Raw genomic sequence first — 13,250 nt, 5'->3', positions numbered from 1 at the left:
TTCATACAGACATGATGTCTTGTATGAGAAGGTTTAGCTCTGAACTCAAGGAAGTGGGAGACAGGGTGAGTCATGTTGAAAACAAAATGTGGGAATATGCCACACACCATAAATGATCTCATTGATGCCCATGACTCAGTGGAGGAAGAGCAACATTGGATTAAAGCTAAGCTAGCAGACCTGGAAGATAGGGCCAGGAGGAACAATGTGAACCTCAGGGGTATCCCTGAGTCAGTGACCCCAGCAGACCTGCGCCCCTATGTTACCAACCTACTGACCACTCTTATGCCAGATCTTTCGTCTATAGAGGTATCTATAGACAGAATTCACCGCATCCCTAAGCCTTCATTTATTCCTGAAAATATCCCCAGGGATGTCCTCTTTCGAATGCATTTTTACCAGACCAAGGACCGTCTAATGCAAATTACCAGGAGAGGGGAGCACCGCAACACAGAGTTTGCTAACATTCAGTTCTATGCGGACCTCTCACAGCACACTTTGCAACTCCGCAAAAACCTGAACAACATCACCAAAGTTCTGAGGAACCACAGCATCAATTACAAGTGGGGTTTTCCCACTAAGCTGGTTGTGAACAGGGAGGGGTCTAATTATGTGATTTCTTCACCTGACAAGGGCTTTCAGCTTCTAAGGAAATGGAAGATCCTCACCGACGACTCTCCCCCACCCTCTGATACACGCCCTTCCGCTTTTATGTGGAGGAGGTGGTGTGTGGGGGGCTGTTTGCCTCTTTTGCGCGACTCCCCGACAAGGGTAGGAGGGACCCCTGTCTGTGCACATGCAGGGCTCTCTCCACAGATGTCTCCCTATATGACTGGTGCGGGCTGGTCCCGCCCAGCCATTGGAGACACGTATTTCCTTGTCGGTGGCGTCCCTGAACACTTCCGGACGTGCCTCACGTTCGTCTGACCCTTCGTACGGACGGACGTGACGCAATCACGTCGTGCATTTGCGTCGGAAGTGACGTCGTTTCGGGGTCGCTTTACGACCTTCCGGGACGCCGGGGCGTTCACACGAGGTCGACCTGTTTAGGCGGCCAAGCAATAATAGGCGGTTCCAGCCAATGGGTGGGCGGCCATGCCTGTGATGCAATCCCGGGGCACTATTTAACACAGTACACTTGGCAGCAAACATCAGCTCCTGTACACAAACAAGGACTCTCGTACCTTTGAATCCCTGGTTGGTAAGTTTGACTATTTGCTAACCTGGCTGACATGCCCCCATTTTACTTAAATAAACTTCTGAAAAACTAGCTTTTCTAACAGCTAGCTCGCTTTATCATTCTATTTATTCTTAGATGGGGGTGCCCCTATGGACTAGGAGTCATTGACTGTATCTGGCACTCTTCCCGGGATAGTTTCCCAGCTACTGTCTCTCCTTTTCCATTTTGGGAATCTTTTGTTCAGCCCAGCTATCCAGGTAACTGTTATCACTTTCAGTATAAACATGGTTTATCACATCTGAATGGTTTTTTTTTTTTTTTTTTTTTTCTTTTCTGTCACCTTTCACCAGTTCAACATTAGCATTTCCATGCATTTTCATTTTTACCTCTATCCGTCACTAGCACCCCTATGCACTCCTCCCATTGTCACTCTGATTTCCTAACATGTTATCCCTCTAATTTTTTTCATCACACCAACACCCACACTTCTCACCTCATTATTCACTTCACCTGCACATCATTCACTCACTCATTCACTACAGTCACCCAATATCGGGTTGTCATCACACACACTGTTCCTACCACATGTCATCTCACGTTTGTTTTCTTTTGATTTCAACCACGTTTGCTGTTTCTGTTCCTTCTTTTTAATACGTGTTTGCCTTTTGAGTTCTGTTTTTCTTTCCCCCCCTTCCCTCCCCTTCCCCCCCCCCCTTTTTTTTTTTTTTTTTTTTTTCTTCTTTTTTGGATGTGAATACAGATATCTGGGGATATTCCCTTTATATGCACACAAATCATATATAAGATATCTCCATACCCCATATGTGGGTCTATATATATATAATATAGAATATAAAAAACAAATATATAAATATATATGTCTAATTGTGACTATGTTGGGATTTTCATCACAGGCGTGACTTACCATACAGGCAGGCTGCCTACGCTTGCACCTATTCCCTACAACCTTTGTGGGGCATAGGGTTTTGTCGTGTGACCGCTCGTGAGCCGCGCCTCTGGGCTTCCGACCCTCACCCCACTGCTGGATTCTGTGGCGAGATGTATGGACCATATATCTTTTGTAATCTGTGAAGGACGTCTAAGCATGAACCTGGGTAAACTCCACCATTAAGCACTATAATTTGTATGAACCTCTCGGCAATACCATACTGGGTAATTACACTGACAAATCTAGAATATGTTTAATACTAATCCTATTCGATAGATTTATTAAGTTGTATCTTGTCTCTCTATCAACAGACTTTCTCTGAAGAAGACCCTAGTGGTTGAAACGCGTTAGAACTATAAATTTATTTTTGCTTTTACTAATCTTATACAGTATATTTATAGTTAGGTCTGCTTAGTGTATGCCCAATTGTCATTGCAATTTTTGTATGTACAAGCTTGGTTCTATTTATATCTTTTTATTTTAAATACCTGGGTGAAGCTCATGTTTTTACCACACAATAAAGTAATCTTTTTTATATAGTATGCTACGCTTACTGTTTATTGCTGCCTAAAAATCCCGTTGGTGGGGGAATTCGTTTTATTAACCCTCTGATACACGTAGCCCACAAGGTCGGTCGCAAGCTGAATAACTGCACTAGGACACTGGAAGTTAGTCTGGCTGCTTGCTGGCGGCCGCTGTGCACTTTTTCCCAGCCCTTTCTGGGCCCCGCCTGACGGAGCCGTGCTCTGTTGGTCAATACAGACCCCACTTACCTGAGCAGATAAGATCTGCACACGGGTTATGATAACCCTCCTTTTACTCAGTTTTTGTTTTGGTTATTTTTCCCCCTTTCCGTCTTTCCCGCAGGAGCTGTCTGTGCTACTTCCAAGTCCAAGTCTTTCCAAATCCAGGATTCCAACACTCTCACTATTTGGTGAGGCCATGGCGGAGACAATCTACTTACCGTTTCTACGCCGCTACTACTCCAAGCTACACCCGGATGTGCTCGACAGTAAGTACAAATGTTTCCCCGTGAACAGCACCCCGTCCTATAGATGTCATGCCGCTTAACATCATGTCAGTCAATGCCCACGGGCTAAATCACCCGGCTAAGAGATTTTCTCTGTGGAAAGAGGCCCAGGTATCGCACTGTGATGTGCTTTGTGTTCAGGAGACGCACTTCCATAAAGATTCCCCTCCCAAATGCACCTCAAGAGGTTTCCAACACTATTTTCTATCTAGCACCCAGCAGAAGAAGAGAGGCACCATGATAGCTATTAGAGATACTGTCTCCTTTACATTGCACCAGGAACTGTCCGACTCTAATGGTCGATACATCATATTAGTGTGCGACATTAACAATACTCGGTATACACTAGTGAATGTCTATGTGCCTAATGTCCGTCAGATCCGCTTCCTGAACAGACTTATGAGGAAAGTAGATAAAGTTCGACAAGGAGCACTGTTGTTATGCGGAGACTTTAATATTGTACCAGATCCCAAGATGGATTCAACCTGTGCTTCCGTTAGAAAATCTCACTCTCTGAACAACTTCCTCAGAACCAATGATATTTTTGATGTATGGCGTTGTAGACATGCGGATGAGAGGGATTATTCTTTCTACTCTCATCGGCATCGTTCTTATAGTAGGATTGATCTCTTCCTCTCGGATAGGTGGCTCCTCCAGAATATTATGCACACTAAAATTAAGTCAATCACATGGTCAGATCATGCATCAGTGCTGATCACTATCGCAGATAAAAATCCCCCCAACGCCGCCTATTTGTGGCGAGCTAATTCCCAACTAATGCAAGACCCCACTACCAAACGCTTATTGGAGGAGCGCCTCTCTGAGTATTTTCAGATCAATGCTACCCCTGAGATTTCTCCTGTCACAGTATGGAATGCCCATAAGGCGGTTATTCGTGGAATTTTTATTCAGCAGGGGGCGCGGTTAAAGAGGCAGAGGCAGAAGCAGACAGACGACCTTCTCAACCAGATTACAATTCTAGAAAATCTGAACAAAACCACTCCCTCTCCATCTTACCATGTAGCTTTAGGACGTTTGAGGCATGAACTCAGACTCGTGTTATTTCACAAGTTTGAGCGTATGGAGCAGAGGTTAAAACTGTCCTTCTATTCCACGGGCAATAAGGCCGGGAAGGCCTTGGTGCGTAGACTTCAGGGACAACGGTTTAAATCGAAGATACCTCATTTGCTCAACCCCAAGACTAATAACAGGGAATATGATCCACAAAGGATAGCTGATTCTTTTAGCGATTACTACAAATCTCTCTACAATCTGAGCAAAGATAGTTCTACCCCACAGCCTTCTAGGGAGGATATAGCGAGGTTCTTGGCAACAGCAAAGATCCCTACTTTAACTCCTGAACAGCTAGATAGCCTGAATCTGCCTTTCACGCTTACTGAGATGTGTAGGGCTATAGACATATTACCAAGCAACAAATCCCCAGGTCCTGACGGGCTGACCGGAGAATATTATAAGATTTTCAAGGCTGTCCTAGGTCCCCATCTTCTCAAGGTCTATGAGAATGCTGCTGCCTCTGCCCTCTTCCTGCCAGAAATGTTGGAAGCAATTATTGTGACTTTGCCTAAACCGGGCAAGGCCCCGGAGGTTCCTCAAAATTTTAGGCCTATATCCTTGTTAAACAATGACCTAAAGATATATGCTAAAATGCTGGCACTACGCCTGATGCCGATGCTACCTACTATCATTAATGTTGACCAATCGGGTTTCACTAAGGGGCGACAGACCTCGGACGCCACGAGGCGTGTTATAAATGTAATTGATTTGGCACGGGCTCGGCGAACGCCTTCTCTGCTCCTTGCTTTGGATGCGGAGAAGGCGTTCGACCGGGTCCATTGGGGTTATCTGTCTGGGGTGCTGGGTGCATTCGGTTTTACCGGCCATATTTTATCAGCCATATTGGCTCTCTACACCTCTCCTTCAGCTAGAGTATACTCCTCTGGATTGATGTTGAAGCCTTTCCAAATTACGAATGGCACCCGACAGGGGTGTCCATTATCCCCCCTGATCTTTAATATGCTTATTGAGCCATTGGCTGCGTGCATCAGACAAGACCCTAATGTTCATGGGTTCGAAATCAATGGTCGCAAACACGTGATCGGACTTTTCGCAGGCGACGTGATTTTAATCGGCTTCTCTGCTGCATGTTACCAAGATTCTCGATAATTTTAGTAAAGTCTCCTATTACAAAGTGAACTCATCCAAGTCCTATGTTCTGGACCTGGGGATTCCCTTACACGAAAGGAAGCTCCTGCAGAATACTTACCCTTTTCTATGGCAAGATTTGGGGATTTCTTATTTAGGGATTACGTTAACCCCCCATCCTAACCAACTCTTTAAAGCTAATTATTTTCCCTTGGTGGACAAATTGAGGTCCGGTCTCCAAATCCTCAGTAAACATATTCTCTCCTGGTCAGGACGCCTTGCGGCGTTCAAAATGCAAATATTGCCCCAGCTGATTTATGTCTTCCGGACGGTCCCTGTTCCGGTTACAAACCAATTTTTTAGTAAACTACAGACTATGCTCTCAGGATTTCTCTGGGAGGGTAGGAGAGCTAGGAGCGCGTTCAAAAAATTGAGTAAAGCTAGACAAGCTGGGGGTCTCGGCTTGCCTGTGCTGGCGGATTATTACAGAGCAGCTATCTTAGCTCAGCTGAGAGACTGGTTTGCTAACGAACCATCCTCGCTGTGGGGGGCAATAGAGCAGCATTGTGTCCCGGGTAACAACTTGAGAAACTTCGCCCTGGCATTCCCGCACCTGGCGCGGACGCCGGCTGGTCTTCCGCTCCCGGTGTTGGCATCCCTGTGTTCATGGAAACTACTGGTTTCTACACAACCCCGGAGTGGTCTATCCTTCACAATACAAATACCCATATCAATCTTAACATTACTAATCCCGGAGCTCTCCTTGCAAACTTGGTATAACTCGGGAATCCATTGGGTTCACGACCTGTTTAGTGAATCTAAGCCTAAACTCTTTGCAAAAATGCAAGAGGAGTACGGACTAACGCACTCGGAATACTTTAATTACTATCGTGTCCAGTCTTACATTACCGGCAAACATATTACACCTTATAAGGTTCATTGGCGTGTCAAACAGTATCTTGATAGTGGGAGCGAGAAAAAAGGCGGGATCTCATTATTTTATAACACTCTTGATGACAAATCTTTGTTAGAAAAGACTGGGCCCATGTTGGCCTGGGAGAGAGATCTTGGTATCCCTATCTCTGAAGAGCCATGGAGTTTAGCTATCCACCGCACATATTCTGCCACCAAATGCACCTCCCTGTGGGAATTAGCGCACAAAACTACGCAAAGATGGTATCTTACTCCGTACCGTCTGGCCAAGTTCAACTCTTCTATCTCTTCACTGTGTTGGCGGAATTGCTCCCAAGTGGGGACTATCCTCCATGTACTGTGGTCCTGCAGTAAATTAGCTGGGTTTTGGATGAGAATTTTTGAAATATTCCGTCAGGTCACCGGAATCATACTACCCCCCTCCCCTGCCTTGGCATTGCTTAATGTAGGGATAGAAGATATTCCGCCTTCACTTAGACAGTTTACGACCCACTTTTTCTTGGCCGCTAAATTAGTACTTCTCAGGATTTGGAAAGCCTCTCACCTTCCGGATGTCCCAGAGGTCATTCGGACTCTCGCTATTCACTATAACTATGAGCTAATATTGGCATCGGCATCGGGCAAACGTACTGCTTTTCTAAATAATTGGCAACCGTGGTACGACTGGTATAAGGCTAATGTACCATAGCCAATTGATGTAATACACCTTACCTTTTTTTACAACCAACGCCTTTTGGCGAATGGCAGCATCCTGCTTTGGAACCTAGTTATGGGTTCCTCCCCCCCCCCCCCCCTTTTCTTCCCTACCTGTTATGGTTTTGTTTTTTTCCTGTTTATTTTATGACTTTCTTTATGATGTGTAGTAGATATCATAGGGAGTCAGCACTGTTGCATTTTGAGTAATTCTTATACCTGCGGAGTAATGGTAATGCATGTTGCTGGATTTTTCCCTTTTTTTGCACGAGACACGATTGTACAATGGATCTGTCCGGGCTCTCCTTTGGGGGTTCAGCTAGATCCCGCAAGGGGCACCTGCAGTAGGAGGGCAATACAGTCCTAGTTAATGGAGATAATATTTGCATAGCAATGTGTGTTTGTAATGTATCGCATTCTCCTGCTAGTTTCGTACTTACTTTGTAAATGGAATCTGTCACTATTGTCTCCTTCTGAAGCGGACTGTTATAACAAAATGTTTTATGTACGAAAGTCAGTTTGTATATTTTATGCCCTGTGAAAAACCTGAATAAAAATGTATTGTTTAAAAAAAAACACACCAAAAACACATGCACATGCATTTTGAATGCATTTTTTATGCTCTTCTACTATGCTAAGTCTATGGCTGAGTTTAAAAAGTCAATGCACCTTTCAAAAAAATGCACTGCAGGAAACTGCATAGATGTGAACGGAACCCATAGGAAATTATGTTACATACCGTATTTATCGGCGTATAACACGCACCGGCGTATAACACGCACCCCAAGTTTAGGAGGGAATTTAAAATAAATAACTTTTAGGAGGGAAGTTTAAGGAAAAAAACTTACATTTAAATGCCCATCAATGCAGCCTTGTCCATGTCATTTGCAGCCTTCCATTTAGCCTTGTCAGTCATTTGCAATCTTGCATTTAGCCTTGTCAGTCATTTGCAGCCTTGCATTTAGCCTTGTCAATCATTTGCAGCCTTGAATTTAGCCTTGCTAGTGTCATTTGCAGCCTTGCATTTAGCCTTGTCAGTGTCATTTGTAGCCTTCCATTTAGCCTTGTCAGTCGTTTGCAGCCTTGTCTGTGTGTTTGCCATTTAAAAATGGTGCCGCCTAGACACAGAGAGGATGTCCTGTGTATCTCAGTGGCGCTCGGTAGTTCTCGGCCGTTCTCGGCGGCTTTTGGGTATTTTCGGCTGCACGGCTTTCCCAAAGCCACCGAGAACGACCCAAAGCGGCAGAAAATAGCCAAGAATGGCCGAAGATAGCCGAGAACAGCTGAGTGTGGCCGAAAATACCCGGAAGCCGCCGAGAGCGGCAAAAAGGCTTACAAACAGTGGGGGATTGGTGTATAACACGCACCCCCGATTTCCCCCTGATTTTAGGGGGAAAAGTGCGTGTTATACGCCAATAAATACAGTATATTGTTGCATTTCTTAGCTTCAGAAAATGCACTAGAAACTGCATAGATTTGAACCTAGCCTTAAACTTACTAGGTGGAGGCTGAGACAGGTGTCACACTAAGTATTCAGGTATTTCAGGAGCTCCCTTGAAGTATGTTAGGGTCAGTGTGACGGAACTGATCCTAAACGCTTATTGAGTGCTTCTGTCAGTATACCGCTTCCTAAGTCTGACTATAGATATCAGATATCCCAACCGCTCACAAGCACAAAACAAGTCGACACTTGCTTAGCTGCTCAACATGGACTCATTTATTAGAACCAAAATGACAAGTATTTATAATACAGTAGAAGACTAAAACCTAACCTAATTAGCATGAGCTAATTATCTAATCCTTGACCCAGACTAGTTGTCTGAGAGATAGGACATTTCAGGGTATGACTTTGTCTCCTAGCTCACTGATTGGCTATTCAATACACATTACCATAAACATAAACACAGGGTTAATTAGCACAAACAACAATGTGTGGAATACTCTTACAAGCCAGGCTAGACTCATTTACACAACAGACAGTTGGCTGGAGTTGATGACATTAGCATCTAACAGCTTGTGTTCCAACAGTGTGATTCAGTCTATTGCTAATATGGCAAATACATATCCAGAGTCTGTGTGTCTTGGGCGGGGCATGGATCTGAATCCAAATAACACCACCTCAGGGGTCCCCAGGCATACAGCTCACAAAGAGCACCGTTCCCCCAAATGCCAGTGCCCATAATCACAAGGCAAGAGGCTCACATTCTGTCCCCTCAAACAGCCTCTGTCCTGGCTAGGTCTGTCACAGTCAGAAATTTGTGGTCAAGCTTTTTCTGAGCATTGAGCGACAGCACAACACTCAGATGAAAATCTGGTGTTGAGAATTGAAGTGATTCTGGAAACATGTTCCAAATTACTAAAATATGAATGTGGGCTGTTAGAATTTGACAGAAATACACTTCAAAATCTTTGTTTTGATTTTGAGAGTTAATTACTTCACAGTATAAGCAGTTAGGTAGGTGAGTGGGAATGAGGGATAATTGTCTCTATTACTACTTGTTAAGAATAATAAATAGTTGAATGTCTATAGCCTGGGCACTGGTGCACTTTAAAATGATGAATGCATAGCTTATAGTATGAGCAAGAGCAATAGTTATCGCTATTGTTAGTAGGTAAACTATTGAAGAAGATGATAAGAGACTATATCCATGAATTTGCTGATGAAAACAGTATCATTAGTAGTAATTAGCATAGTTTTATGAAGGGTCATTCTTGCAAGACCAATCTGTTAACATTCTACGAGGAAATTAGCTGCCATCTAGATAGGGGAAGGCCTGTGGATGTGGTTATCTGGATTTTGCAAAAGCATTTGATACAGTTTCCCATAAATGTTTAATCTACAAGCTGTGGTCTGCAGGCATGGACAATAAGGTTTGTTCTTGAATAAAAAACTGGTTACAGGGGTGCGTCCAAAGGGTAATGATAAATAACGTGTACTCATACTGGGCTAGAGTGGTAAGTGGGGTTCTGTCTTGCGACCAATCTGTTTAATCTATTCATAAATAACATAGAGGAAGGAATACATAGCTGAATCACAGTTTTTGTGGACAATATAAAGATAAGCAGGGCAATAACTTCACATCAGGATATATAAATTTTACAGAAAGACCTGAACAAAATAATGGAGTGGGCAACTACATGGCAGATGAGGTTTGATGTGGAGAAATGTAAAAAAATATTACTTGGGGGGCTAAGATCATAAACACAAACTACTCACGGGGAGAGAACCGCTGGGGGAGTCAAGGATGGAGATCTGGGGGTCCTAGTGGAAGATAGACTGTGCAATAGCAAGTCAAGCTGCAGCTACCAAAGCTGGCAGAATTTTAGCATGCAAAGGTAAGAGGATATACTCAAGAGATAAAACTATAATCCTGCCACTTTATAAAACTCTGGTTCAGCCACATCTGGGGTATTTAGTCCAGTTCTGGTCACCAGTCCTCAGAAGGGATGTGCTGGAGCTGGAGAAAGTCCAACAAAGGGCAACTAAGTTAATAGGGGGACTGGAGGACCTCACATAGGAGGAGCGACCTCAAGCACTAAATTTATTCTCGCTGGAGAAAAGACACTTGAGAGGGGAAATTATAGCAATTTACTAATACCTCAATGGTAAACCTGACATTGGAAAAAAGCAATTAAATCTCAGGGTGTGCAAGAGGACATGGGGCCACACAATTAGATTGGAGGAGAAGTGCTTTAACCTTAATCAGCGCAGGGGGTTTTTCACTCTGAGGGCGGTAAAAATGTGGAACTCTCTTCCACAAGTGGTGGTGTCAGCTGGGAGTATTGGTCTTTTTAAAAGACTCTTGGATGTGCATCTTAACCCCTTCCTGACAATCCACTGCTGTTGTACTGCGGCAGGTTTGGCGAAACAACAATACCTTACATCGGTTCACATTTTGACCACTATTGGGCACGCATCTGTGGCACATTGCTGGGGCCGATGAACGTGCCTGGAGGTCGGCATGACTGCCAGGCACCCACGATCGCTCCACACAGAGACAGAATGTAATTCTGTCAATGTAAACAGACAGATCTCCATGCTGTCAGGGGTGAGGAGAGCGATCTGTTGTTCATACTAAGTATATTGATCGCCCCCTACTGTTAACCCCTTTCCTGCCAGTGACATTTACACAGTAATCAGTGCATTTTTATAGCACTGATCGCTGTATAAATGCCAATGGTTCCAAAAATGTACCAAAAGTGTCCGATCTGTCCGCCATAATGTCACAGTCCCGATAAAAATTGCTGATAACTGCCATTACTAGTTTAAAAAAAAATTAACATAAATCTTTCCCCTATTTTGTAGATGCTATAACTTTTGTGCAAACGAATCAATATACACGTATTGTGATTTTTATTACCAAAAATATGTAGAAGAAAACATATCAGCCTAAACTGAGGAAAAAATGTGCCTTTGAAAAAATAAATTGGGGATATTTATTATAGCAAAAAGTACAAAATATAGTTTTTTTCAAAATTTATGCTTTTTTTGTTTATAGCGCAAAAAATAAAAACCACAGAGATGATCAAATACCACCAAAAGAAAGCTCTATTTGTGGGAAAAAAGGACACCAATTTTGTTTGGGTACAACGTCGCACGACTGCGCAATTGTCAGTTTAAAAAAACACAGTGCCGTATCACAAAAAATGGCCTGGTATTTGAGCAGCCAAATCTTCTGGGGCTGAAGTGGTTAAAGAACACAATATACAGGGATATGGCAAATAATTATAGACACTGACTCAAATACACCTACACAGGTTGAACTGGATGGACTGTTGTCTTTATTCAAATATCAACTATTGTCCTAGTATAGCTTGCAGGGGCTACAAGTTGTCATATATGCAAGACTACATAAGAAATGTTCTATTTTGGTGTCACAAAATAGTACCAAGCATAAAATTCTACAACCAAAAATACTACACTGACATTTATAAAGAAAGGAGATTGTAACATCTTTATAAGTTAATAAACCAACACAAAACAATAATAAAATCACACCAAAGCATAGATAGCAGGATGCTTCTGCTAATCCCAAAATAAAGATAAAATTGCCACCTAAAATTTATTTCCATGTGTAAGCAATACATTTAGTTTGGCTGCCTATTTAGGGCTCAGTATCTAAAATAACAAATGCATAAAAAATATTTTAACTATATATGCACATTTGCTATGAACTATATATTTGACCTTTTCCCTGTCCATTTGATGAAGATTAAAGGGGTTGTAAAGGTTTGTTTTTTATTTTCTAAATAGGTTCCTTTAAGCTAGTGCATTGTTGGTTCACTTACCTTTACCTTTGATTTCCCTTCTAAATGTTTTTTTTCTTTGTTTTCTTTGTCTGAATTTATCACTTCCTGTTCCTCCTCAGTAAGCTGTTCAGTAAGCTGTTCTGGCTTACTAAACAACACTCGGAAGATGGTGTGAAGTTTACTGAGGAGAAACAGGAAGTGAGAAATCCAGACAAAGAAAAAAAAACATTTAGAAGGAAAATTGAAGGAAAAGGTAAATGAACCAACAATCCACTAGCTTAAAGGAACCTATTTAGAAAATAAAAAACAAAGCTTTACAACCCCTTTAATCAAGCTAACACCAGCATAGCCTAGCTCTGATAGTACAGCCTGGTTTGCTGTGAGTAAACTGTTCTAGATCACCACTAGTGGGTGCAATATGCTGATTGGGAGATCTGCTCTGCCTTGATTTGAATTAGGAACTTATACCTTCCAACTTTCTGAAATGATAAAGAGGGCCACATTTTAACACACAGTCCATGTAGGCAAAAGCAACTTCCCTGCATGACCCTGGTTACTTGGACCACAAAGATCTAATATGAGGAAAATGATTAGATAAACTGTACAAGGACTTTTTTGAATAGTATTTGTCCTTCATAACAAAATAAAAATGTAGTAATGGGGAAGTTGGATAAGAAGTTTGATGAAGCATAGCATTCCTGGTAGTAAAATTGTACATTCTGTATAGAGATGCACACATCCCACCAAAAGGGACAACTGAGGCTGAATGCAGGGCATAGGGATTTGCTCTTTAAATTGGGACAGTCCCTCCAAATGAGGGACAGATGGGAGCTATGCTTACCCTAGTGTAAAAATCATGGTCTGTGTTCACATCCACAGTAGCAAAATAGTTTTCAGTATTGGCCATACTTGATTTTGAGACATGAAAACATGTATACATGGCTGTATACTGAGAACAGAAAGTTTACTGAAAGGTACAGCTGTGTTTTAGGAGTAACTAATTAATTGCAGAATGAGTTATACAATAATGACCTGTACACATGGTCGGACAT

At 42.6% G+C, this 13,250-nt stretch overlaps 1 protein-coding gene across 1 annotated transcript in view; it reads right to left on the bottom strand.

The window, feature by feature from the left end:
* Positions 1 to 13,250, bottom strand: part of CLSTN2 (calsyntenin 2) — a 1,222,812-nt gene that overhangs the window by 779,095 nt on the left and 430,467 nt on the right. The window lies entirely within an intron of this gene.

This window comes from Lithobates pipiens, unplaced genomic scaffold, assembly GCF_037356315.1.
Source record: "Lithobates pipiens isolate NorthernLeopardFrog02 unplaced genomic scaffold, aLitPip1_a1.2 Scaffold_18, whole genome shotgun sequence".
In the NCBI taxonomy this organism is placed as follows: domain Eukaryota; kingdom Metazoa; phylum Chordata; class Amphibia; order Anura; family Ranidae; genus Lithobates; species Lithobates pipiens.
Note: the sequence above shows the minus strand (reverse complement) of the source record. Positions and strands in the feature narration are given on the sequence as shown.